We start from the raw sequence: 25,396 nt of genomic DNA on the forward strand, positions 1-25,396 counted from the left end.
AAAGGGAGTGTTTGATTTGGTAGGGAAAAAAAATATTCAGGGAGGTGGTGGGGTGTGGAAGAGGGAGGAGAAACAGCTCAGACTCAGCCAGGGAGTGTGGAATCTTGCCCTCTGAATTAGCAATTTGAATAATTGCATATAGTGACCACATCAAATTTGATACAGCTGGGCTTTCTCCTGTACCTTGTCAGAGGACTGGTCTTCCTTTTCCGAGTACGATTTGCATATTTACCTTTTCTGCACCCTTAAGAAACGGGCAAAATGTCAGCACTCGTTTGCCTAACAAAAGGATGTGTTAATTTGCAGCTAAAAAAAGTACAAAATGAAGGTCAAACGGGGAGAGTAAAAAATGCAGCCCCTGCTTTCTCTTTCTCAGCTGATTGCTGCACAAAGATCAACATTGCTCAATCTGCTGTGTGTACTTTCAGCTCAATAAGTGCTTTCATTCATCATTCACAACTCGCTTTATTATGAAAGTTGAACTATATCTTTAACACAAACCACACTTCCTTTGTCCTCAATGAAAGATCTGCCTGGGCCCACTGGAGAACAGGCTCCTCGTTGATGCAGTGTTATCACATGCACTGTATCTTGCATCTTAAAGCCCACAGCAAAAACTACCTATGTAGAACAAACTTCCTATATAGAACAAACTACCCAAGTAGAACATTTTTAATTGAATGATGGAGGTAAAGGAGCTCTTTCTCCACCGCTGGCTCCAGGTTTAACAATGCATTTGTCACACAAAGTTTTCTGCATCTTCTTTCACCAAGCTGCTGATGCGTATTAGGACCTACACTCCCTGCAGGCATGGCCCTCCTGGATACCATCTGCATACCGTATTAGAAACTCATTAACTGGCACTGGTGTAACTCCAGCTTTACACTTGTGTGCCTAACACTTTTTTGTTAGATTCTGTCTCGCTTTACTTCCCTTCAATTTGCTGTCCTTTTGACTGCTTTTCCACCCTTAGCCAGCACTTGGAAAGAGTATTGTGTTCCGTGTTCAGATACTCCCTGACTCTCTAAGGGGGAAAGAAGTCAGAAATAACAACAAAACATGGATGTTACACGACATTACTTAACTTCCCCGTTAGCTTACAACCATTACAGGTACGGAAAGGCAACAGAATTAGGCTGTCAGAAACTGGAGCAGAACAGGAGAACAGAGATCCTGAAAGGAAAGAAACAAAGTAAAACAGCTGAAAGACAAGGAAGAACCTACTTACATTTGTCACGGCAAGCACCTTTCCTGAATCTGAAGCCTGCCTAATGAAGTTAGAATAAGTTCAAGAAACGCCTGCACTGTCCATATGTAGAGCATGGATTTCATCTCACTCTCTTTCACAAGCCACTTCTGACAACTGAGATAAGATATGTCAACACTCTCCTTGCAGAGTTTTTCACTCTTTTAGTACATCAAATGCATTTAATATCTTAACAAAATCTCTCCTTCCTACTCCCCTGCAAACACAGACACGTTTTTATGAAGGTTAGTTGGAAGTGGTACTGAACACAGGACTGCATCATGAGAGAAAAGAATGACTGGAGAGTAATGCTTTGAGGTATGTCCTCACTAGGTACCAAAGGAGCCTGCTCTGGTTTGTAAATCAAAAAAATGCAAGAGGCACTGAGGTATCCACTGTTTCCCCAGCCAGTGCTGCTTGGTTTCTGTCCATCCAAAGAAGCCTCCTGCACAGCATCATCCTCTGAGTGCTAAGTGATCGCCTGAGAAAACAAGTCACACATGTACTGCCATGTGCTCCTCTTATCTCTCCTCCTCCTTTTGTCTGCTGCTGAGAAACCATTAACACACTCAGAGCTCTTAGAAGGAGGACAAGCAGGTGACCTCCTGGACTCCCTCAGCTGATAATGAACAGACACTGGGGTAAGCTTACCTTGTTAGCCAAGAGCAGCTCCACAGCCACCGGCTGACGCAGCCTACCCACATCCCACCCAACAGAGGATCTCTATTCACCTTGCTTGGCGAACTCCGACATTAGCACGATTGCAAGGTAGCCCCTAGGCAAACACAGACACTCATTTCCAAACACAACGAGACAAAAAAGCTTCTGAAAAGAAGAGAATGATCAGCAATATAATTTAAAGACAGCAAATACAACCTGTAAAAGAAAGGAAAGGTAGGAGAAATGGGTATGGAATACTTGGAACCATCTCTAACTGTCTGCAGGAATGGACCAAGGCAGAGCAGTAGCACAGATATGCAGCTCTACAGGATGAAGCCATTAGCAATTCTGCGGAGTTTGCAACTGGCAGCCATAAATGACTTTGTGCAATTTTAACAACACATGCAAATATCAGGCACTTGAACATCAGAGTGATCTTAGATAGCGTGAAATAAACCCCTAAGTTCTAGTTACTTTCCTTGCAAAGTCTGAGGGTACCCAAGAATGTGGATTTTCTTTTGTTCCTCAGCATCCAAACTCAACAGCCCAGAAACTTTCCCTTCTAGTGGGTGGCTGGTTTCTGATCTGGTACAATTTTAACAGACTTCCAACAACAACATTTCAACATTTTCAGAGCTAGCCAGAATACAGTATTCACACCCAAGACCCTCAGCATCACAAGTATCACATGGTGGCTGCAGCAGATCAACAGCCTATGCCACAGCTCTCAAAGAACCCAAAGTGTCAGTGCCTTTACACCACCATAGCCATGTTGTAAATGCAGTAGCAGCAGCACGTTTCTAGTGACAGATTCCACACAAACAGAGAAGACACAAGGCACGCAGAGGCTGAGAACGTTCCAGCCTTGGCAGGCAGGTGTGCTCACTTTCTCAGCAAGAGCAGAATTACCAAATTGGCAGTCCCCAGGAAGGAGCATTCATCAAATTGGAATCTGTTTGCACCGAGCGGGTGAGAATCGGTGTTTAAATGTTCTGAATGCGTGTTTGTATTTCATCATATGTTTGGCATCGCTCTACAATTAAACTAATTTCTGTAATCAAATGGCAAGAACTATCATGTTTAAAAGGGTAGCAGTAGCTGTGAAAGATTCATGATAGCAGAGTTCATTAAACATGAATTTAAGTCCTACGTAGAGCCCCCTGCAAAGGTGACTTTCGCTTTTATGCCCAAAGCTTGCAGGCAGCTTATGCCCTATTTAAGTCATACTCCACAGCCCATTTGCAACGAGTCCTTCGCAGTTCTGCTTTGAAATTCAACCAGACACCCAAGGACTTCTTGGGTTAACTTAAAGAGTTAATGCGACGCTTTGAAAAATGGTGAAACAACCATAACTGGAAGATTTTAAAAGCAAAGGAGACAAACATCTGCCAGGAATGATGAAGGTATAATTGATCCTGCCTTGAGGCAGAGAGATGGATTACAAGATCTTTTGAGGTTTCTTCCAAACCTATTTTTCTTCAGTTCCAAGGTGCAGAGATGGGAAAATAAAGATTCACAGAAAACATCTGAACAACAGGAGAAAAAATAATTGTGTAATTGAGACCAAAGTGTTTACCAATTGCAGCTTCTCTGTTACACTTGGATTAGAATTAACAATACACTACAGCACTGAGAGAGGGGAAAGGGAAAAAAAGCAGGGGGAGACAGAATGCAGCTACCTGTTGTGGAACTGAAGGCAAATGTGTGTTTGCCATACATGCCCTGTATGTCACCTTCCAGAAGCCTAAGCACAGTTCAGCTTTGTTTTGAAAATCAGCTTGGATTGTCTTGAACATGTCCAGCCTCAGGAGAAAGGAAAACAAGTCATGCATTTTATAGCCGAGCCTTCACAGTGGGCATAATCCCAGGCTCAAACAATAGATTATATTCAAGCATAAACTCTGTCTGTAAATTGAGGCTGCAGCATGAACCATTCAGCTCCTTCTGCTGCAGTTGACGCCTCAGCAACAGAGGAAAGGTACGAAGACATCCTTTTGAGAATCAGATTCTTAAACCCATTCTACCTCAACATTGTTGCCTTCCTGCAGAGCAAATATAGCAAAGCCACTTTTCCTTCAGGAAGGGCAAGCATGAAGCACTTCATGTGTCTAGAGATGATTTCCCAGGGGTTCTTTCTGATTTATATTCCTTTCTTAAGTGAGTTGATAAGATCATTGTGCAATCAACCTTTATTTCCTGGGACTGGAAGTTGCTTTCCTCTATCTCCATTTGCAGTCCAAATGTATCTCAAGGGTTTCCAAATCACAAAATTGTGCTGCTTGTACAAATCAGCCAAGCTCCTGGGCTTTTAAGAGTGAAAACATTAACAGTCAGTCTTGCATCTCAGTGAAATTACGGCAGATAGTTCTCAGAATAGAGGCAGCTTTAATACCTTGCAGTTATTTGCAGTAAGAATCAATCCAAAATATACATTAAGAAGACAAACTCAGAAACACAGCATGCAGAGTCTTACTCCAGAGCAATGAGGATATTAAGTTATTTTTCCACCTTTTCTATACTGTATTCAGAGTTAATGGCAAGGGAATGCAGAAGCTCAAGGGAATATCAAGAATGAGAGCAGGAGTTTAGAAGACAGATTTGATTCCTAACTTGCTCTCAAGTTCCTCTGTGACAAATCACTCCATCTTATGAAACATTAACATCTTGGAAGCTGTTGTGACTATACTCCTTGGGGAGTATGTCTGACCTGGAAGTGAAGAGTGCAGAATAAACAAGCTATGTGCTACTCAGTAGCTGTAGATTTGGTGTGACATCATTTTAGAAAACAGTGCCTTTCTACAAGCTTGTTGTGTGCCATAGTCAGATTACAGCAAACATGTGCCATTAAGGAGCACGTAACAGGGGTTATGAAGAGAAGGGAACTTCACTTATAAAAGTGGAGCTACAGTGATACCAACAGGAATCCAAGCATGCACAACTGAAAAGAAGAAGGTTCCCTACAGATCAGCTTCACAGTTCCCAGAAGACTGTTGGAGTAGTCGGGAACGGTAGTACAAAGTACACAGATTTCCCAGTCAGATTCGTAGTCTACTGACCTGAAAGTTACACTGAAAGTGATGAGGATGATGGTAACAGGGACTCGGATCATGCAAAGTTTCTGTACCAAGAGCATCCTCTTACAGTTAAGGAGGACCTGCAGAGATGCTGAAATGCAAAGAATCAGAACTGAAGCACAAAATCCATTCTGCATGTGGGTGATCTGTGCACTGCTCTTTGCTATTATTTAGTCTCCCTCAGATGATAAGGAAATACAATTTGCCAGGATCCGCCTTCTGTAATAGCTACCACTACCATACCTCCATTACAATAGCCATGTCAGAGATTCCTCCCTTCTCTTTAACTCCCTCAGCTGGCATTAGTCAACAGATACAGAAAGCCAAGGATGAAGCACGCCAACTGCACTGGTTATCGCTCCTTGCTTTCCTGTCTTCAGTTATATCAGGCTATCCCTGCTGGGTTTACAAATAGTGTGTTTGCATAGAAAGCAGACACTGGGACTTCAGAAGCAGAATGTCCAGGCCATGGGAATTTCATCATCTGACCCCAAAAAGTGAAGCTAGCAACGTAGTCACAGCTTCTTTCCACCTGCCTAATGCCTAACATGAAAAAGAGGGGAGGAGAGAGGATGTTGTATTAATGGATATGTTATTGCAGGAATTGAAGGTTGTGGCTAAAATTGCCCAGCAGACACAAGCCTGAATTGTAAATTGGTCAAGTAAGAGGGGGCTCATAAACCTTTTCTGTTGGTTGTAAAGTGGAGACAAGCAGTTATTGGCTAGGTGCTCCGCACAGCTGTAAAGTGTGAGGGACTTGGAAGGCATTGTGACTTAGACACTGAGGGCTTGAATGTGACTGCATAGTAGTGAATAACTTGTTTGTCGTTCATGTGAATAAAATGTGGAAGTAGATCGATGTTTTTCTCCATAATATGGGTTCTCTGCTCAGCACAGTAAATCTCCGTCCTACTACAATAGTGTGAGATCATTCATGCCATTAGTTTCAATGAGAGTGACTCTATACTGCATGCAGTTTGCTGTTCTCTTTCCTCAGTATAACAAAGCCTGAGAGTGCCAGCTGCCTCTTGAGTCTCAAAAAGAAAGAAAGAGAGAGAGAAAGACCTTTATTTACCATGATTTTGATTGGTTAATTTCACTCTATTATTTTGTTGCTTCCTCCCACATGAAAAAATGCATTGTGGTCCAGACTAAGACAGGAGAAAGGCCGCTCAGCTAGCATGCCAAACAGAAGTGACCAGCTTGTAATGACACTTTGGACACGCAGCATAATGACCCCATCAGCTGCAGCACTGCCTCCCAAAATCAGTTTTTTCCTTTTGGTGGCTGGGGCTGTAATCGCAACACCATTTGCTGAGCTCTGCTGGAGCAGTAGCAGGCACACAGCAACTGGGGTTTAGGAGAGCAGAGTTGTGATTGCTGTAGGATATGGCTGGCATGAGGATGAAAGCTGTCGTTCTGCCAGCCAGAGATAGGAGGAGGCTGTAAACATAACCACGCCTCTAACCGCCTTCTGGCCATCTAATGCAGCCACACTGCTGGCACACCGAAGGAAAAACCTGCATCAGCACCTTGCCATGGAGCCTCTTCCTCTCCCTGCACTACCATGGCAGGCGTTGCAATTTGTACCTTAAAAGGCAGCTGCATTCTAGAACTTCACGCCCAAGGTGTCAAGTGAGGATGCACAGAGGAGTCAGAACAGGAAGGTGGCATTTGAGATGGCAGTAAAATCAAAGAGAAAAAGACGACATTTGGAAACACCTCAGTGAGTGCATCATCAGAGGTCTGGTCTTTAAAGATAGGCTGAAAAAGTTCAATAAGACACATCCAGAGCCCAAGGGCACATTCAAAGACCCTGATTCATACACTTGTGTTGCAGACACTCTCAGAAAATGCTTCCAGTACCCTGTCACATCCCATATCAGGCCTGGCTGGTAAAACTTGAGCAAGCTGTTCCATCTCTCAGTACCACAGATAACCCTGCAGTAAGATGATGCCAACAGCATAAAGAGCCCTGAGATGCAGAGCTGAAGTGGTTAAATCACAGGGAACATGCTGTTTAGCTGAGCTATGCTATGTATTGATATTGTTTCTGATCTCTCATAAGGACTTCAGCAACACTGAGGAATGAGGCCTGGGACCCGGCACTAGTCTGACTACCCCAAGTGCTGGGGAGTGAGCAACAACAAATCCATCTTTTCAGTTACCAGAAAAACAAATGCAGCATTACATAAGACTACAGCAGTACACTGGCTTATTGGAAACCCAGTTGTAGAGGTTGTTTTATGCAACATTATGGTGCCACGTAAGTGTATATTACCAAGAGCAGAGAGCTCATCAGTTTGGCACACCTGATAGCTTTCAGAATGGCTGCATTTCCCCAGGAAATGCTCATGACAGCTCTCTCAAAATTGAGCTTGTCTTCTTGCCTTGAAAAAATGAAAAATCAGCTGTTAAGAAAAAAAAAAACCAACCCAATGGTCAGCTAAGTAAAATCTGTGGGCTTTGCTCTTTTCATCAGTGAAATAAAACTGCTTAAGAATACTTTTGGTGCTAAAGGTTTCATAGAAAGCCCCATGGGATTCACAGCCTTTCACCCTTCAGGCAGCTTTTTACATCATACACCCCCAGGTCTTCCAGGTAAACACAGAATAGTCCTCACTGCCATCAGCATCCCAAACTGTACTTGCAGTGTAAAGTATTATCAGTGCTTGCCTAGAAGGTACTAATGTGTATGCAGTTCATGACTGTACCTGTGCCACTCTATGGCCTATGCTCCATTTAAGTTCTACTTCAGTCCTGATTGAGATCCCAGATCAGACTTGATGCCTTCCTTAAGGTCTGCTGCAAGTGTGAACGTAGTCCAAGGAACACAAACATACAAGAGATTCAAACCTTTTACCATAAGCCTAAAACCCAGAAAGCTAAATGAGATCCATTGTATATTGAACAAGCTAATTGGTGAATGGGAATGCTGCTGGCAGCGACAGCCTCATTTCCTTAGCTGAGGAAGATACGTTGCTACTATTACTAAAACCCCACTATGCCTATGCACACTTCCAGTTAAATACAACTGCAGGCAACTGGCCACAAGAGATGCTTAATAGCACACCTAGAGAGCTTTCTTTCCCAGAGGTCCCAGGCTGAACTACGCATTCAGACTGACATCCATCCAGAAAAGCCAGCCAGCTATCCTTCAATCCATAGAACGGTTTGGGTTGCAAAGGGCCTCCAAAGGTCATCCAGTCCAAATCCACTGCAGTGAGCAGGGACATCCTGGTTCTGGGGAGACCTTAGAGTGGCCTTCCAGTAGCTGAAAGGGGGCTACAGGACAGATAGGAAAGGACTTTTTATAAGGACTTGTGATAGGACATGAGGGGATGGGTTGAAGTGGGAAGAGGAGAGATAACAAAGCACATCTTAGGAAGACATTCTTTATATTGAGGGGGTGAGACACTGGAATAGGCTGCTCAGGGAGGCTGTGGATGCTCCCTCCCTGGAGATGTTCAAGGCTAGGCTGGATGAGGCCTTGAGAGACATGGTCTAGTGAGAAGTGCCCTGCTCATGGTGGGGGACTGCAATTGGATAAGAGTCAATGTCCCTTCCAAGCCAACCCATTCTGTGAATCTATGAAAATATTGAAGCTTTTCCTCTTTTCTCAGGGCAAAGGGGAGGTGTTTATGATTTTATTGATTGTGTTTTGGTGGAGTTTCCGTTTTTTTTAATGGGATTTGTTTTTTTTTGGGGGGGAGGTGGTGGTGGTTGGTTTTTTTTTGTTGTTGTTGTTTTGGGTTTTTTAAAAAGGTTTTAGTTGGTTTGGAGTTTTGGTTTGGTTGGGTTGTGGTTTGGTTTGATTTTAAATTAAGCCAAGAAAGTAGTGGGGAGGGAAATTGCCTCAGGACTTTTTTCCAATATACTTATGGAAAATTGTATCAAAACAAAAGCATAAATAACAGATAACCAAGTACACTAAAACATAGGCTGTGTCTATCTCATTCCTCTGGGTGCCTGAAGAACAGCATGAAAAATCTTCAGCTACTGTAACTCAGAGCAGAAAAATGAATTCAAATGTAAGGCTCCTTTATGACTGGAAACTATTACCTCTAGGTTTCACTGAAATAGGTCCCTCAAGGCAACCAAGAGGCTGTTTCCATATGTATATGCCTCAACAGACAGAGGCTAACTGGACTGACCATTTAGTGCAGCCTGCCACGTCCTGACAAAGCACTTCCTCCTGGATACTGGGAGAAGGGACATTTATCAGTGTGCCATTGCCCTTTGCCAGGCTGATGAAGCTGCAGCTGATTTTGCCAAGATGCTTCTCCTCTTTCCAACAGGCATTTGTAAGCAGACACATGTCTAGGTTTTCACGCTGCTTTGAAAAAAAACCCCAAAGCAAAGTAAAAATAAGCAGGACCACAAGCTTCAGCCTAGAGGAGTCCACGTGCAAGAGGAAAATCATGAACCCTACTGCTGCATCCCTGTAATGCCAATGCATGTTAGGCAGGCAGCAGGGAAATTACAAATGACATCAGTTTTAGTCACAGTGATGTGCAAGTGAGACAGGGAATAAGGACCAAAGCTGAGGTCTCAGTTTATAGCTGTGATCAAGCCTCCTGCTTCTGGAGGTTTCACCAACACACTTTTGACCCAGACACAAACATTTGCAAAGGCAGTGCCCAGGGATGCTGGTACAAATATTTCTGCTTTCAAGCAAAGCTACCAGCTGGTCCATTGCAATTTACTCCTGCAGGTAGGTGTGCTAGTTTGAAGCTAGCTAGAATGCTTTGGTGAGAAGAACTACATTAAAGGCTGTGAAAGAGAAACAATGGTGATGTCTACTTCACTCATAGGCTTGCTGAGAGGTGTAAGAGCAAGAATCCAAACATAAATAAGGCATTTGGGCACTGCCTGGGCTCTGGGCTGCATTTCTCTCTAACCTCACTTACTGTCCCTCTGATTAATTCACTTGATTCCTAACCCCCCTGGCCAACTCTCCATTCTTCTTGGGGCACAAGGCAACGTCTGGGGTAAGGTAGAGAGGTGGGAGAAGGTGGAAGGGCAGCTGGGAGCCCCTCCTGGACACTCAGGTTTCTGGGAGGGCTGTTGTGTTTCTGTATTACCTTTTTTATACTTCTGTATATATACTGTAAATATCTGCTTGTATACTGTGCTGAACTATAAGTAATAAGCTTCAATTTCCAGAGCTGGCTGAGTCTAGTCTGGGTGATTTCCAAAGTGTGGGGGGGGTCGAGTAACACCCAAACCATCACAGTAGGTTTGCTCAACACTTGTGTTAGCAAAATGTTCTGCAGCCTCAGTATAGGTTTTCAGTCATGTTCTTAATGAAGCACATTGCCATTGTTCTCTCTTAATTCAGGAAAACTGCCATCAGCCTGAATTTGAAGCAGGTTATTATTTGCTTATCTACTTTGTTTTTTATTTCATCATTTCAAATTCTCCATGTTGGTAAAGGAAGTGCTGGGTGAAAGCAGATCCTATGGCTGCTATACTGAACAGAGTCAGGGAGTGTTCCCAGTTACGTTGGAGATTTCCTGTGTCAACTTCAATAATTCACATAACTTCCCTCCTACAGAACCCTCGTGAGAATTCACTGGCATTTGAAGAGCTCTTTTGTCCTAAGTAGGAAGCTGCTATAAAGCAGATGACATTTCTAAATTGATTCCCCATCTCTTTTTTCCCCTAATGCTACAGCAGATGAGCTGCATTGTTTTCTCGCTTCGGAAAAGAGCACTGAAAGCTCTTGGAGTTTATTGTAATGACAACGTCTATACCAATTCAAATTGTTACCTGCATTAAGTTCTGAATTTGGAGTAACTCAGATACAGACAGGAGAATGAAACAAAGGAATCAGATAATCATAAAATGGTTTGGGTAAGAAGTGACATCCAAAGCTTATCCAGTCCAACCCCCCTGCAGTCAGCAGGGACATCCTCCACTACAGCAGCTTGCTCACAGCCTTCTCCAGCCTCACCTTGAGTAGTTCTAGGGATGTGGCCTCGACTACCTCCTTGGGCAACCTGTTGCAGTGTTCCAGCACCCTCATGGTGCAGAACTTATTCCTCACATCAAATCCAAACCTCCTCTGCTCTCATTTCAAACCACTGTCTCTCATCCTGCTCCTGCAGGCCTTTGCAAACAGTCCCTCTGCATCCTTCTTGTAGCCCACTTCAGATGTGTCCCTAGAGCCTTCTCTTCTCCAGACTGAACATCCCCAGCTTCCTCAGCCTGTCCTCAAAGCAGAGGTGCTCCACCCCTTTGAACATCTTCATGGCTCTCCTCTGGACCTGCTCCATCAGGTCCATGTCCTTGTTGTGTTGAGGGCTCCAGAGCTGGATGCGGTACTCCGGGTGAGGTTACACCACAGCAGTTGTCAGAATGCCCCTCTCAGCCTGCTGGCTACACTGCTTTTGACACAGGCTGGCTATTTGTTTTTTTTTTCCCTAAAAACTATGCCAAACAAGTCTCCTCCCAGGAGTCTGAAAGTAAGTGAAAAGCACACAAGTTCGTGGAGACCTCTGTAAGTAGGATAGTCACATAATACCCTTTTACGTCAAAAGAATATTACCTCTTGTGGTCAGTACTTCCAATACCGAACTAACTCCTTTGCACTGGATACAAAGTGGAGATTCTCACCACTTGGTGCTATGCTCTTTGCATGTCTTTGTGCCACTGCAAAACATAAACAGAGATAAAGGGGTGTAAAAATGCAGCACGGTTTTCAGCTGCAATTTCCCCTCACCTTCCTTTCTGTCTCTCATTAATAGCCTCCATTGTTTATCTTAATCTACTCTAATATGTGAACTCATCTGAAAGACAGGTAGGGAAGAAAGCAGCAATTCACTTGTGACTCAGCCAGCTGCCTGCAGCAAAATCACATAACTACATTTCAGAGAACAAACCTGGTTTCAGAGAAGGGAAGAGGGTGATGGGAGATCAAGAGAGAGAGCAAGTGAGCATTTGTGTGCTAAGGTAACACTCTCTCCCCTCCTTGTGGTCTTAAAATGTTCTTGCTGCCTGAATGCACAGATCTGAATCTTATGCAGTTCTTCATTTTAGGCTAAGCTTGCCCTCAACGAGATGGAAATCTAATCGAGTTCCTAATAGAATGCAATTAAATAGCAGAATTGTTTCTGCAAGGCACATTTGCAAGTTCATGTACAAGAGCAGGGAAGCTGCTTGCAAGACACATTTCTTAAAGAGCAACAAATATCTGGTAGAGCTTGCAGGAGTAATTGCCAAATATTATATCATTAAGAGATAATTTTTCACCATGAGATTTGCATGGACAATAAGTCCTTTAATCCCTAAGCTGATGTCGAGATCTCAATAGTTGGCATAGAGACTCAGGGAGTTATGTAAAGCAAGTTTGAAGGTTTAAGCCTGTTCCCATTGGCCATCATCCACATTAACAGTGGAAGTGTCTTTGGGTATCACCCTGACTGAAAAGATAGGGGTGATAATGACCGATTGCTCTCCTCACAGCATGTTGGACAGCACAGGCCAGTGCAAAAGCTGACGCTGGTGGTGGCAAGCAAAGGGTACGGAACACATACAGGGCTTGTTTCATCATTTTCAGTTACAAATCACACGTTTATTTAGTAGCCTGATTCATAGTTACCTTCGCCATCTTCATTATCTCTTCATTCTACATTTTATTTCATTATTTTGTGGCTGCAGGGCTGAAGGAGGAGGTGAGAACCCTGCTCTAGGGAACTTGCACAGAGTATAGCAAGGAAAGGAATACAGGAAGGGAAAGCAGTGCAATGTGCGATACATGACAGGTTAGTTCAGGCTGTTTCAGCTGCAGGTAAACACCACAATACAGGAAACACCAAAGTTCACCATGGTGCCAGTGCCTCTTCTAAGCCAAGTGCATGTGTGGGGGTTATTGGCAGAGGAAAGTGAAGTAGGAAACAGAGATGAGCAAGGTTATTTAGGGTAAACAGCAGGAAGAATCTACTGAATAATTCACCAAATGCTAGTGTATTCATTGCAGCATATCATCTGTAGTGCTCCACTACAGCAGAAAATAAATAGGTGACACACACTTGGAAAGAAACAACACTCCACACTAAACATGATGCAGTTTTGGTTTCCTCATCTTGTAAAATGTGTAACAGAAAAAGAGCAAAAATCCCAATCAAAGGTATTCAGCAGCTTCCTCACAATAAATAACGTAACAGTCGAGGGGTCCTCAGCCTGGAAATTATGGAGGACACATGGTTAAGGTCTCCAAATTCATGCCTGGCACAAAAATGGTGAACAGCAAACAATTACTGCCCATAGCCACCAATATGAAAACTAAGAGTGACAAATCTAACTTACAGGTGACAGCTTTAAGTGAACAAAAGGAGATAATTCTTCATGCAGTGTGTTTCAGCTAGGGAATTCCTTACCACAGGACAGTAGCAGTAACATGGAAACATTTGAGGAAGAAAAGCTCTAGTACTTATTTTTTCCCTGGCTCAAGAAAGAGTTATGAATGAGTATGTTTGTTACACCTACCACACTACTCTTCCCTAGGAATCTGCTGGCAGATGCAGTGTACTTTGCTGGGTGCTCCCCTGCTCCAACTCTGCACACTGCAGAACTCTGGAAACTAGACATTGGAATTTCAAGACTTTCAATACATGCTGGACCATTTGAAGAGATTAAAACCAAAGCCTGGAGCTTCATTAATTCCTTTAAGTTGCAGCTAACGTACCAAAGCCTTTCTGGGAGGTATGATGGGAACATGTCTTTAATAAAAAGTTCTTAGAGCACACTGATTTAATGAATGGGCCTTCATGTAATGTCAGTACTTTGGCATGTCTGATGACCCAAAAAACAAAATCAACTCCATTCAAAGAAAATGTTTCATTTGTTATTTTCTTCTGGTAGAACCAGAAGGTTTGTGTTTCAAGTGCCACGTTCCACACCAGATAATATTTTCAGTGCACTCTAAAAATAAAGCAAAGAAAATGAAGAGTCTGATTGGCAAAGCTACTCAACAACAGAGGTGCTCTGTGCACCCAGCAGTTCCCTGAGGAAAATGCTCACTTGGGTCTGACAACGATAACCTTTGAGTCTCTCTCATAACCCACCAGATTCCTGAACTCAGGGGACCCATGTCCCTGCCAAATGCCTTTACTTCTGCTGTGTTCCCATTACAACTGCACTAGCAGCAACTGCAGTAGGTGTTCTGCATCTGTCCTGCAGCAAATCCCAAACAAACTTCAGAACAGCAATGACTACGCTGGCAACGGCAGTTTAGGAACTGCTGCTCCCTTGCACTCTGGAAGTGAGGACAGCAGAAAGTGAGAAGGAAGCAATTCCACTTTTTCACATTGGTACTGATTTGCTTGAAACACGTAGGTTATGTCACAAAGTAATTTTCAACTCCTTTAAAAGCATGGCTGTAAAAGGACACTTGTTCCTTCTAAAAAATCCTCACTTTCCTCTCTCTTTACCATGAAACAGACATACAAGGAAGAATCCAGTGTGCCTCAGCCCCAGGTAGCCTCTATTTGGTAGTTGCCTGTGCTGCTTAAGATCAAACTAATTTTCTCCCCCTTCCTGATTCTCATGAATTGAACCATGACCTCCCATTTGCCAAAATCATTTTCTAAACACTAACTATTGGTGTTTGATTTAATTTATAAATGATTTTTTGTTCTTGTTAGGAAAATGGATCTGTGAATCTCTTCTATTACAGTGAAGATAAAAATTGTTGACCTAAGCTTTGTGCATCCTAATACAATGAGCCCTAGTGTTAATGAGACCAAGAAACTCTATACATGTTCTGGATTATTGCAATTCCAGTTCAGCAGCTTCACAGGATTTCTCACTCAGACAACCAAATTCATTATGTGGCTCTATTCATAAAGCCCTGCTGTACTGGTCATTACTTGGGGACTGATAAGATAGCAGCTGAAAGAACTTTGCTCAGCTCTGCATGACCAGTTTCTCTACTTGACAAAGAGGAAGTGCAATACCCAAAGAAGTCCTTTCAGTCCCTGCCCCACCTCTGGATAGTGAGATCCTGTGAGGACTAGTACCAATTAGTTTAATAGGAAGCAGGAGAAACAATTGCTATTGCTCCACCTCCTAAACTACTGCCTTACAATGAGGTTCTCAGCACCTGGAGTGTTTCACAGGTAAGTTTAAGTCACGAATAAAGCAACTGTTCTACAAAGCTATGACAGCAGGTGAGAGGAAGCAGCCTGGCCTCTTTTCTTCAGAGTGAAGATATCCTCAGAACAGCTCAGTGCCCTTAGCCAATGTGTACAAAGGACATCCACAGAAATTCATTCCAAGGCTCCACTTTCTGGTCCTCACTATTTGGATACACACTCTAATAAAGAAGTCCAATATATTGCAAGCAAACCCTGAAGCATGAGCTTTAAAGACGAGGAGATGCAATCCCTTTGATCTTGAAGCATGGACACAAGCTGGGGAAAGACCAAATAGTTAAGGAAATGAGCATAAGTAGTGTGCTTTGGAGGAGGTAACACATACATGCTCACACAATGCTCCAGTCCCTGTTGCACCAAGAATCTCTTTCCTGCTAGTTCCACTGGGGTCTGCCTGGAAGCAGGTCTCAGTCTTGCCTTACTAGGCCAGAAGTCTGCCACAGTGCTACAGGCTGCAAGACTGCAATGAATTTAAATAGATGAGATTTTACTCTCAGCTTTTCTTCCTGCAGGCTATGTACAAAGCTTTATCTGAGTTCCCACCACACCTCTGCCTGGGAATGGTTAGCTTTCCCTCAGGGTCACTTGATATGGAGTCCCTGCTTTATATATACAAACACCCACGCCTTCATTATACTTCTGCTTTATTTTCCTCCTAGGCTTGCACTTCATTCTGCCTTAGCTGTAAGGACAAGGCAGAAGGTGCTTCAGCATGACTGTATGACTCCAGAGCAATGCAAACTCCAGTCATGAGCAAAGAAGTCACCCAGCCCCCTGGCAGCACTGTAACTCGTGCCTCCCCGTGAGCCTTCTCTTGGGCCATATGCATGCTGTTAAACAGAGACATCATAGACCAGCTGGGGAAGTCCTTACCCAGCTCAGGTCATTAGCTTTCCCCAACTAACCCTGCCCTGCTCTTTCCAAGCCTCTTGGCCATAGTGCTATTACATCTTTACTCAACATGGTCAAAAGCTTTCAAGACAATGACAGGTACAATAGTTGTGCATTCCCAGAGGAAGATCAATAGCCATTAGATTTCACAGAATCACAGATCCTCCAGGATCATCAAGTCCAACTGTTATCCCTACTCTGCAAAGTTCACCCTTAAACCATATCCTCAAGCACCACATCCAAATGACTTTTAAACACATCCAGGGTTGGTGGCTCAACCACCTCCCTGGGCAGCCCATTCCAATGCCTGTCTCCCATGGAGCCAAGGTCAAGAACACTGCGTTCAACAGTGCTGAATTTTTTCCCTGCAGACTTCAAAGTGCTATTAAACACAGAATAAAATGATCTCTAGCAAGATGGTCCATGAAAAGCGTGTGTCCAGTGACAGGCAAACGACTGCTTTCATGTCAGGTAAAGAGAACAGGAACTGCAGCACAAGCAAGAAGTTCTATTTCAGTCACCTCCAACAACTCAAATCCAAAAGATGAGAATTGTGGTCATCCAGGGCATATTTCCATCTTGAGAATTTGCGCAGATCTACTTAGGCTTTTCTTGTTTGATTGGTTGGTTTTTTTAGTGCATAAAACAAAGGTGAATTAACAAGCAAGGAAAGGTGTCCCATGAAGTCTGTCAAAGTGGAGTTACTGGAAAACAGCAATAGAAGGAAAGGTCATCACATGTATGACAGTTATGCAGAGCTTCAAGACTTTAAATAGAAAAGAGTTTATGTAACCCTGCACCCAAGTGCTTCCTCATGACAGCCTCTGCCAGCCAAAGCAACATGGTGCAGTTAGGAAATACTACCTGTGCGTTAAAGGGGCTCTTTTATTTGTGTTGCACTGACATCAACAGGCAAAGCAGGAGGTGTAGTAGCAGCCTTCCACAGAAGCATGGTGTTTTATCACAGGAGGTGCAATCACCAGCGTTTCATGCTGTGGTTTATACCTTAGCAATAGAACAATTGTGAGAATTTGTCACTGTAGCAAGCAACACAGCGATCGGAGTGCCCACTGTGCTGCGTAGAAGGCACTGAGCCTGGATGTTACAAGACTGGAATGCAACTGAAATCCAAAACTGAAGTGACAGTACTCACTCATTCTTTTCACACAACTGTGTGACACCTCACTGTATTTTACAGGGGATTCTGCTTTTTGCCAGTTACAGGTCAAGTTCTTCTCCTTGCAAACCAAGCCTAGAAGCCTAAAAAAATATAGCCACCCTGCTTAGACGGTTTGAGTGGTCAAAACCTATCTTCAGGAGGAACGTTGAGATTTTTCTTTAGGAAGTACCTTATCGCTGTAATAACAAGAGATTAAGTGATTGAGAAATTCACCCTGGAACCAAAGCAAGCCAGAGAGTTGACACATGCACTTCAGCTGAAACAATTCAGCACAAGTTGGATTACTTCTTCAGTCACTGTTAAAGACTTTGTCACTACGAAACGAAGAGCCTGACAAGCCTCACGCTGACCAGAGGGGTCAGTGCCACAGCTCTTTTCTAAGCTATTCACATTCCCACCGCTCTCATGAATCTACTGCTGCACACTCGATTTCTGCTCCACAGCAGAGTATGTTGGCTTTCAGTCATAGAATCAGCCAGGTTGGAAGAGACCTCCAAGCTCAGCCAGGCCAACCTAGCACCCAGCCCTATCCAGTCAACTAGACCATGGCACTAAGTGCCTCATCCAGTCTTGTCTTGAACACCTCCAGGGAGGGCGACTCCACCACCTCCCTGGGCAGCCCATTCCAATGCCAATCACTCTCTCCATGCAGAATTTCCTCCTAACATCCAGCCTAGGCACAACTTGAGACTGTGTCCCCTTGTTCTGTTGCTGGTTGCCTGAGAGAAGAGACCAGCCCCACCTGGCTACATCCTCCCTTCAGGTAGCTGTAGACAGCAACAAGGTCTGCCCTGAACCTCCTCTTTTCCAGGCTACACACCCCCAGCTCCCTCAGCCTCTCCTCATGCTTCCTAGCTGCAAGCTATACTATTTGCTCTCCAGTCATTGTAGACAATATTCCACCCGTACCATTGATGACATCCTTTGAGGAAGTCAGAACACATGTAACTGTTTGCCAAACTGATGTCCCTGTTTCAAATGCACCAGAAATTACAGGAGAGCTGCTCTAAGAAGCTGGTCAGGGACTGCTGACCTCCTCAGATTGCTAGGATTATCATTGCTGGCTTTGAGTCACACATTGCCTTGCTCATCCTGTGAGGACAGAGGTCTGTAAGATCTGGACCTGTGAAAACGATCTACCACCAGACCTTCAGCTCTTCCAAATACTCTTTCAGAAGACAGAGTGCAGCACCAGACCTGGAGTCCATTTGATGATGAGAATATGTTGAGTGTGTTTTGGACACAGAGCAGCTGTGTGCTAAGTCCTTATGATATGGCAAATTCAGGAAAACAAATACTGAATCACCAAATGTAGCAATCATTGTGGGCAAGACACCTCAATAGTCCTGTCTCATCGAAAAACAGTCTTAAGCTCCTCATGAGCATCATCAGCTTTCCAGTGAACTCTCAAGCTTAAAATGGTCTCAGTGGTTGAAGCATGCATCTCTCTCCATGGGATCATAAAGGTACAACAGTCTTGAGTGTGGCAGCGTAGCCACTCAGACAGTTCTGTCACTGCATGTCTGGGTGCAAGCTTTCCCTGAGGAATAATATCTGCTAAACCATTTTGTCCTTTCTAAAAGCTGCTGCAGCCTGGAGCAAGGCAGGTAGGAAGGAGAGAACACTGTCACCATGTCAGATCCACAGCTCATCCAGAAATCAAAGCTCAGACCACTGCAGCATGGGCAAGAAAACTCCCTGTGCTTACACAAAAGAAAGTAACTGGTAACTACTGACTATTAAAAAAAAAAAGTTTGGCAGCCTGAGCAACTGTCTTTACAGTATTCTTTGCATACCTTACATTTGTTGAATGGTTTCCAAAACTCAGGCTTTCCCATGGGAAGGCAAAGAAACAATAGCAATTTCTTCTGAATGAAGCTCTCCTAAAGCCAAAGAGTAAACATACAGTATGTGACCTGAAAGTTTGCTTTTAACTGTACAAGTGGCTAATTACATAACTAATCAAAATACCTGCAAGACTGGGGATAAAAAAAAAAGGAAAGGAAAATAAAAGAGAGGTCAGAAAGAGAAGTGGTGACTCTAAACAGTTAGACTGCATAAGATTGTATGTGTGTGCACATGTTGAAGTTTAATGATGTTTACAGATTCATTGTTCTTCTGCACAGCACTATGTAACCCCCAGGAAATCCGTATTCTACCTGAAAGTCCAGTGCAGGTTAAAGAGTTGGACCTGTAAGCCCCAGCTCAGGTTCCAACAGGGAACACGAGCTGATGACGTGGCAGCCGTGGAATGTGCTTGCTGCATGTCCTGGGCATACTTCTCCACATCAAAGAGTGAAATAGATGGCGTTTTGAGACTGACTTTGAGAGGTGGGTGTGTTTGCAGAATTTAAGTTTCCTCTGAAAAATTAGAGGAGTGGAGGAAAATCTATTTCTTTACATGGAAAAATGACCTTGAGAGAAGGGCCTTGCAAGCCAGAGATGTGACAGACAGACACATCTCATAGGTGTCAGCCACAGCCATGCAATGCATGGAGCTTACTGGCTCTTAAAGCACACTGAGAGAATGTTAACTCTGCAGCTGTCTTTTTTTAGGTACCTATGTTTCGGGCAGAAAGGGATTTAAGTATTTCACACTTAGTCTGTGTAAGTGTCCAGTTCTACAACAGTTTCTATGACTGTCCATTTCTGAGCAAAAACAGTTGCAGGCTTCTGTGTCTGAAGCTGGTTCCAGCACCCTTCCTTGCTGTGCTGCCGGCAGGCTTAGCTCAGGGGCTCCCTGTCCCCTGATGGTGTGCCTGGCCCCGTGAGTGCTGTCTGCAGAAGGAAATCCAGAGGAAAAATAATGGCTTTAGGAAGGCCAAGAGGAAAGTATAAGGAGTTTGAAACCCAGTCTTCTCTGGAGACAATGGCAGACTGAAGCTGCATAGCAGAGAAGCCAGTAAACTACTTTGGAATCAAGATCTTCTTTTCAACCCTCCTAGACCCTTCTGATTAGAGAGATCCACCTGAGGATCTCACTAACCCACTACTCACTGCCAAGACAGACAAACTGAGCTGAGACACAGGTGAAGGAACATCACCCTGCTGCAGAAGAGGTGCTGGCACATGCAGTGCTGGAGCATGGCCACTGCTTGATCATCTCTGAGAGCAAGAGACCACAGAAGGAGCAGCACAGCCCCTGGCTCAACCCAGTCGAGCAGCTGCTTGGGGCAAACAGGCAGTGAGGCTCTGGCATTTTCCCCACTCTGCTTCATCACCCAATCCCAGGCTGAAGTGGTGATACTCTACATGAGGATAGCCAGTAAGAAACCTGGAGGATCTTAATGACTCCTCCTGGCCGGAAAAGCAATGATTACTTCTGGTCAGGGAATATAGTTATTTAAACTAAATCCAATTCTGAACACATCAACTTCCCAACTGGACAAGACATGCAGCTTTGGATAAAACACCTCCTGAAGGTAGTTGCAGAGAAGCAGCCCAGTAACTAGACACTGTAACAGCTAACACAAGCCTCAAAGCAAAAGTTCTCTGTAATGCTGACAGCAAGCTGAAATTAATAACTGAGAAATGTGGGGGTCATAGTTACAACTATTTCCAAGGAACTACAGAGCATGAGCTCTACCAGACTTGGACAATTCTTTGCATTAGAGTAAAAAGTCAGCACATTTTCTACCAAGCACAAAATATGCTCATTTTGATCACTACATCTCCAGAACAGACTAAAATGTTTCCAAATGGGACATTTATTTACTAATGAGCAAGTACATGTAAAATACTAGCTACTTTAATTGCCCCACCAAATCTGCTTCATTTTATTTCAGCAACCAGCTGATCATGTCATACTTTGCTGGAAAAAATGCAGCTCTGAAAAAATGCAAGGAGAACCCTGGAGATGTACAGCATAATTATGAAGAGAGGCTTGCCAGTGCCTCCTACATCATGTGCCAGTATCAATACTCTTAATGAACTGCATTTTTTCCCCACATGCTTCTACACGTGGCCAGAAAAATGCATTAGAACCAGTTTATGTCCCAAAAATCAGCCTCCTAGACCCACCCACTCTAGTCCAAGCAGGGTTAACTAGCAGACATTTGACATTTTCTGACATCTGAATGTCCTGCTAGAATTAAACAAAAAAGGTAATAAAATCATTGAGGAAATGCATTTGTCATCAGGACAGCTTGCAGTGCTGAATGCCCCCACTGCAAAGGTCAGATGTTTCTGAAGTTCTCTTCCCCCAGCCCTAGGAGGGGTTTCTTGCCACATCTGCAGATGCACCTCTGCAAAACGCTGCAGTGTGTGTAGTTATCCATTTCCTACTGCACCTAGAAAGCTGCTCTCAGTCACGTTCTCTCCTGATGCTGGAACAACCTTTGCTTCTTTGCTAAGATATAACCTGTTTGCCCTGCTGAGTACCACACTGAATCAGCAACAGAATCTCAGCACTTATAAATCAAGCAAGGTGGACTACTGGCAAGTGGAAAAAGGCTTCTGCTAAAGCCTGGGAAAATTCCTCTGGCTTTAATGGGCCTTGAATTTCACCAGCTTTTGTTTCTAGCATGGTGCTTAGTTCATCTGCATTAACCAAGGCACTTCGGAAGTAATCAAGAGTTTTGTGTGCAGTCAGGCATGGTTTACCTTTTGGAGCCTCTCCACAGGAATGAAGAAGGTAGATGCACTGGAAATGAAAACAAGGGTCCCCTCCAGCCCCTGATGCATCCTGTGACTGCAAAACTACACTGTCTGTGCTACAGCCCTGCCTCACACCAACCCCTGCATGTTCTTAGCCACGGGTCCTTATTATCTGCATCTCCTCAACTGATTTTTTGGGGAAATTACTATATGATTAAAAGTGTCCAATTCATCTCTCCTCTCCAGCCTCTGAACTCACTGAAGTGAGATAAACTTTATCAGAATCCATGTTGACCTTCCTCTCTTTTGAACTTGGAAACATTCATTAACTTGGAAGTTATGTAGCAGTGGGACAACTTAAATGACACCCTTTTTGGTACTTCGTTTCCTGCTGACAGACTCTTTCAGCACCTGTAACTCCTTTAAAAATGAGCTCAGCTGAAGTTGGGAGAATTAGAAGAGCTATCATTTGGCTTCCTTCCCTTTTTCATATCACAGAAATAGTGCATCTTACTTGCATATAAGAAAAAGGTGATTGATTTCTTCCAGCCTAGGGAGCTGTTAGCTCTCCCTGGACAATTGCCATTGGCTGCCAGTCAGATCAAAAGCAGCAGAGTGAAGCAGGGCTAACCCCACATCAGAAAGCAAGCAGGTCTCTGGAGTTACCACGGGCAGAACTGTAATGGAAGCCCCAAGGTTCACCAGAGGAAGGTACTCAGTAACAGAAAAGAGCATTAAAAAAAATCACAGCCCTAATGCACAAACAGCAAAGCCTTGTGTGGATAACAGAACAAAGTTCATCTATTGACTTTATCTTATATGGACTTAACTGTACCAAAAAAAAAAAAAAAAGAAAGGCAGAACACCACATCCTTACACATAAGCAGCACCTACAGCTGGGCAGTCAGAGTTCATTCCACTAATATGAAGCCACATTACACATTCCTCATCCTCCCCACTCCAGGTAACTCAGGGAGATTTGGTTTAGTTTATTTGTGTGGGTTTTGGTTTGTTTGGGGTTTGTTTTTTGGGTTTTGTTGGTTGTTGGGGTTTTTTTTGGGGGGGGCGGCTGGGTTGTTTATGGGGTTTTTTCTTCTACATATTGAAGAGCTGCTAGAAAATTGACCCAATGACTAAGTCCAGGTACCAGGTTCCTACTTCTATGAGGTGCAGCCCAAAGGCCTGGCTTTGCTGCACAACTCCAAACGTTCAAAACCAGAGAGTAATTTACTTGATGTTCCAGAGGGCAGCAGGATCTCTTCCCCAGGCTTGCAGTGTGATTACCAATTGCTCAGGATCTGTGTTTTGTATCCTATTCAGAACCAGGGACCCAATAGCACAACAGCCAAATGTCAGGAAATCACAGTAGCACTTTCCTGAAGAACTGGTGTGGCTGTTCACGGCAGTGGGGCTTCCTCGTTAGTCTCTTTTCTTAGAAGGGAGCAAGGTTGGTACAAGAACTAAGAGGACCCAAAGCACAAGCAGCTGTAGCTACCATTATAAAAGATGTCAGATCTCTGTGCAAGTTATTGGTCCCTAAGTGTCTCTCTCAGGGTTACCTGTCTCACAGTGCTTCTGCTGCAAATTCATTTTCACAAGAATTTGCTTTTCCTTTGCAGTTCAGCCAGTCCTACCCTTTTGCCTTTTGGTGCTGCCTAGAGAGTTCAAGAGACAGCTTCTTGCTCAGCCACAAGGTCAGAACGAATAATGGCAGTAGTGTTATTTATGTATGGATAATACATTCCGGGAATGTTTTCACCAAAGGGATTCCAAAACGCTGGTTTGGTATTCCCATTTCCCTCGCGTTCATAACTGAAACACAAACCGGCGCAACACGTACCAAAGCTTGTCTAGCACCGGCATCACAGCTAACAGCAAGCAGCGCAAACACATTCCTTCTTTGTGACATTGCAGTTTCAGAGTTCAATGGCCCTTATTGTAGCTCAAAGCAAGAATACAGCTTCTCATGTTTAACCATGTGCATGATATGACAGCAGAATCAAAAGCAGTCAGTTATCTACATCCAGTAGCTTCAATCCCACCACTGTAATTACTGTTTATTTAGATGAGGGTGGGTGAGGGAATAGGGTGGTAATAAGAGGCAAATAATCTGGCCGCAAAAGGTATTAGACCTTCTAAACTATTGCAAATAGTTTTTGCAATGCACATGTCAACCTAGGCACATCAGTGTTCCGTGCTTACCAGGCACAAAACCAAACGGATTTCAGAAGCAGCTCTTCCACTGAATTCTTCATTTTGGCTACACCCAGAACAGAGAAGGCTACACGTGCTAGGTTCAGGCTAGGTAACCAGTCAGGTCTTTCCCATTACTGAAGTAGTGATTTCTCATGTCTGTTTTCAAAATGATGACATATGATTTTAGGAAATGTCTACCTATAAACATTAGAGTCCTGGAGGGCAAAAGAACTGCCTTGAGTCTAGAAAACAAGAAAAGACTCACTCTGGACATTGTTTTTCTGCTACAGCACAGGTGTTACCTCAGTCTTTCTGTCTTCATTTCCCTTGTTACATGATGTGCAACATGAATTACTTTTGCAGGGTCCTTTGAATTATTGTAGTTCCTATCTGACAGCATGAATTTGTGTTCAGGTCTGAAGCTCAGAATGTTTATTACAAAGATATACAAGGAGCAAAGGAAGGAGTTTACAGGTGTGTTTACCAGCCTGCCCCAGTCCCTCCAGATGGCATCCCATCCTTCAGACTTATTAATAGCACCAGATACTAAAGAACATTACACTTGCCAGTCAGTACTGCAGAAGTCTAGAACAGATTAGGCATTAGGACTGAGCCTCACTCTTACACACTCTCTAAACAGACTGGTACATTCGGGCTGGGAAAAGCAAATAGCATCTTTCTGTCCCTAGTAAATTTTGGTTCAGCTCAAGTTCAAGTAAAATTTTTGAAGTTCAGGTATAAATTCCATGGCATTTCTCTTCCAGCAGGAAGATCTGTGCCTGTTCAGAACCTTATCACATTGCCTTGCAACGGACAGAAGTTTTGCCTTCTACCAATAACATTCTTGTAAAGCCTGTATACCAGAGTCTAATTTAATAAGACATAACAGAAGGAACTGCTTCTGGAGTCAAGCACTCTACCAGAGGCTGACCTCTTAGCCCAAGTATGAAAGAGACTATAACATCAGCAGAAGATGAGAAAATTGTGCTTGCACACAGCTCTGAAAGTTGGAGACACTGAGGAAGTGCTTTATGCACCAGGTATCACTCAACCAACCTGCAAGTTGCACACCTTTCTGTCAGCTGCAGTGCCGGCTGAGCTGAAAGGCAGCTGGAGAGCTGCACACAGGTGAAACTCACAGTCAATATTTGTTCTCAGGTAGGTATTATTTTTGCTATCACCATCTGCAGCAGGATGACCCACCCATTCATAAAGTTTCTTGTCTTGGAGAAGGCAGGGGAGTTATTAGTGCTTGTATCAATCATTCCAGCTCTATGAATTAGGCCTCTTCCATTTTATTGCTACCCAGATGTTCAGGCCATTAACCATTCAAACCCAGAGACACTCCAAGCTGTAAAAGAACGCAAACCCATGCATTTGTAATGGAGGAACATAA

General features: G+C 43.7%; 1 protein-coding gene across 1 annotated transcript in view; it reads right to left on the reverse strand.

The window, feature by feature from the left end:
- LOC135185876 (uncharacterized) overlaps positions 1 to 25,396 on the reverse strand; it is a 223,689-nt gene that overhangs the window by 186,134 nt on the left and 12,159 nt on the right. The window contains exons 2-3 of the mRNA XM_064163035.1: positions 19,005 to 19,091; positions 11,531 to 11,634 (exon numbers count right to left, since the gene is read on the reverse strand). The gene's annotated coding sequence lies outside the window, so the exon portion shown is untranslated. The remainder of the gene's footprint in view (positions 1 to 11,530; positions 11,635 to 19,004; positions 19,092 to 25,396) is intronic.

Source organism: Pogoniulus pusillus, chromosome 24 (assembly GCF_015220805.1).
Source record: "Pogoniulus pusillus isolate bPogPus1 chromosome 24, bPogPus1.pri, whole genome shotgun sequence".
Classification (NCBI taxonomy): Eukaryota; Metazoa; Chordata; class Aves; order Piciformes; family Lybiidae; genus Pogoniulus; species Pogoniulus pusillus.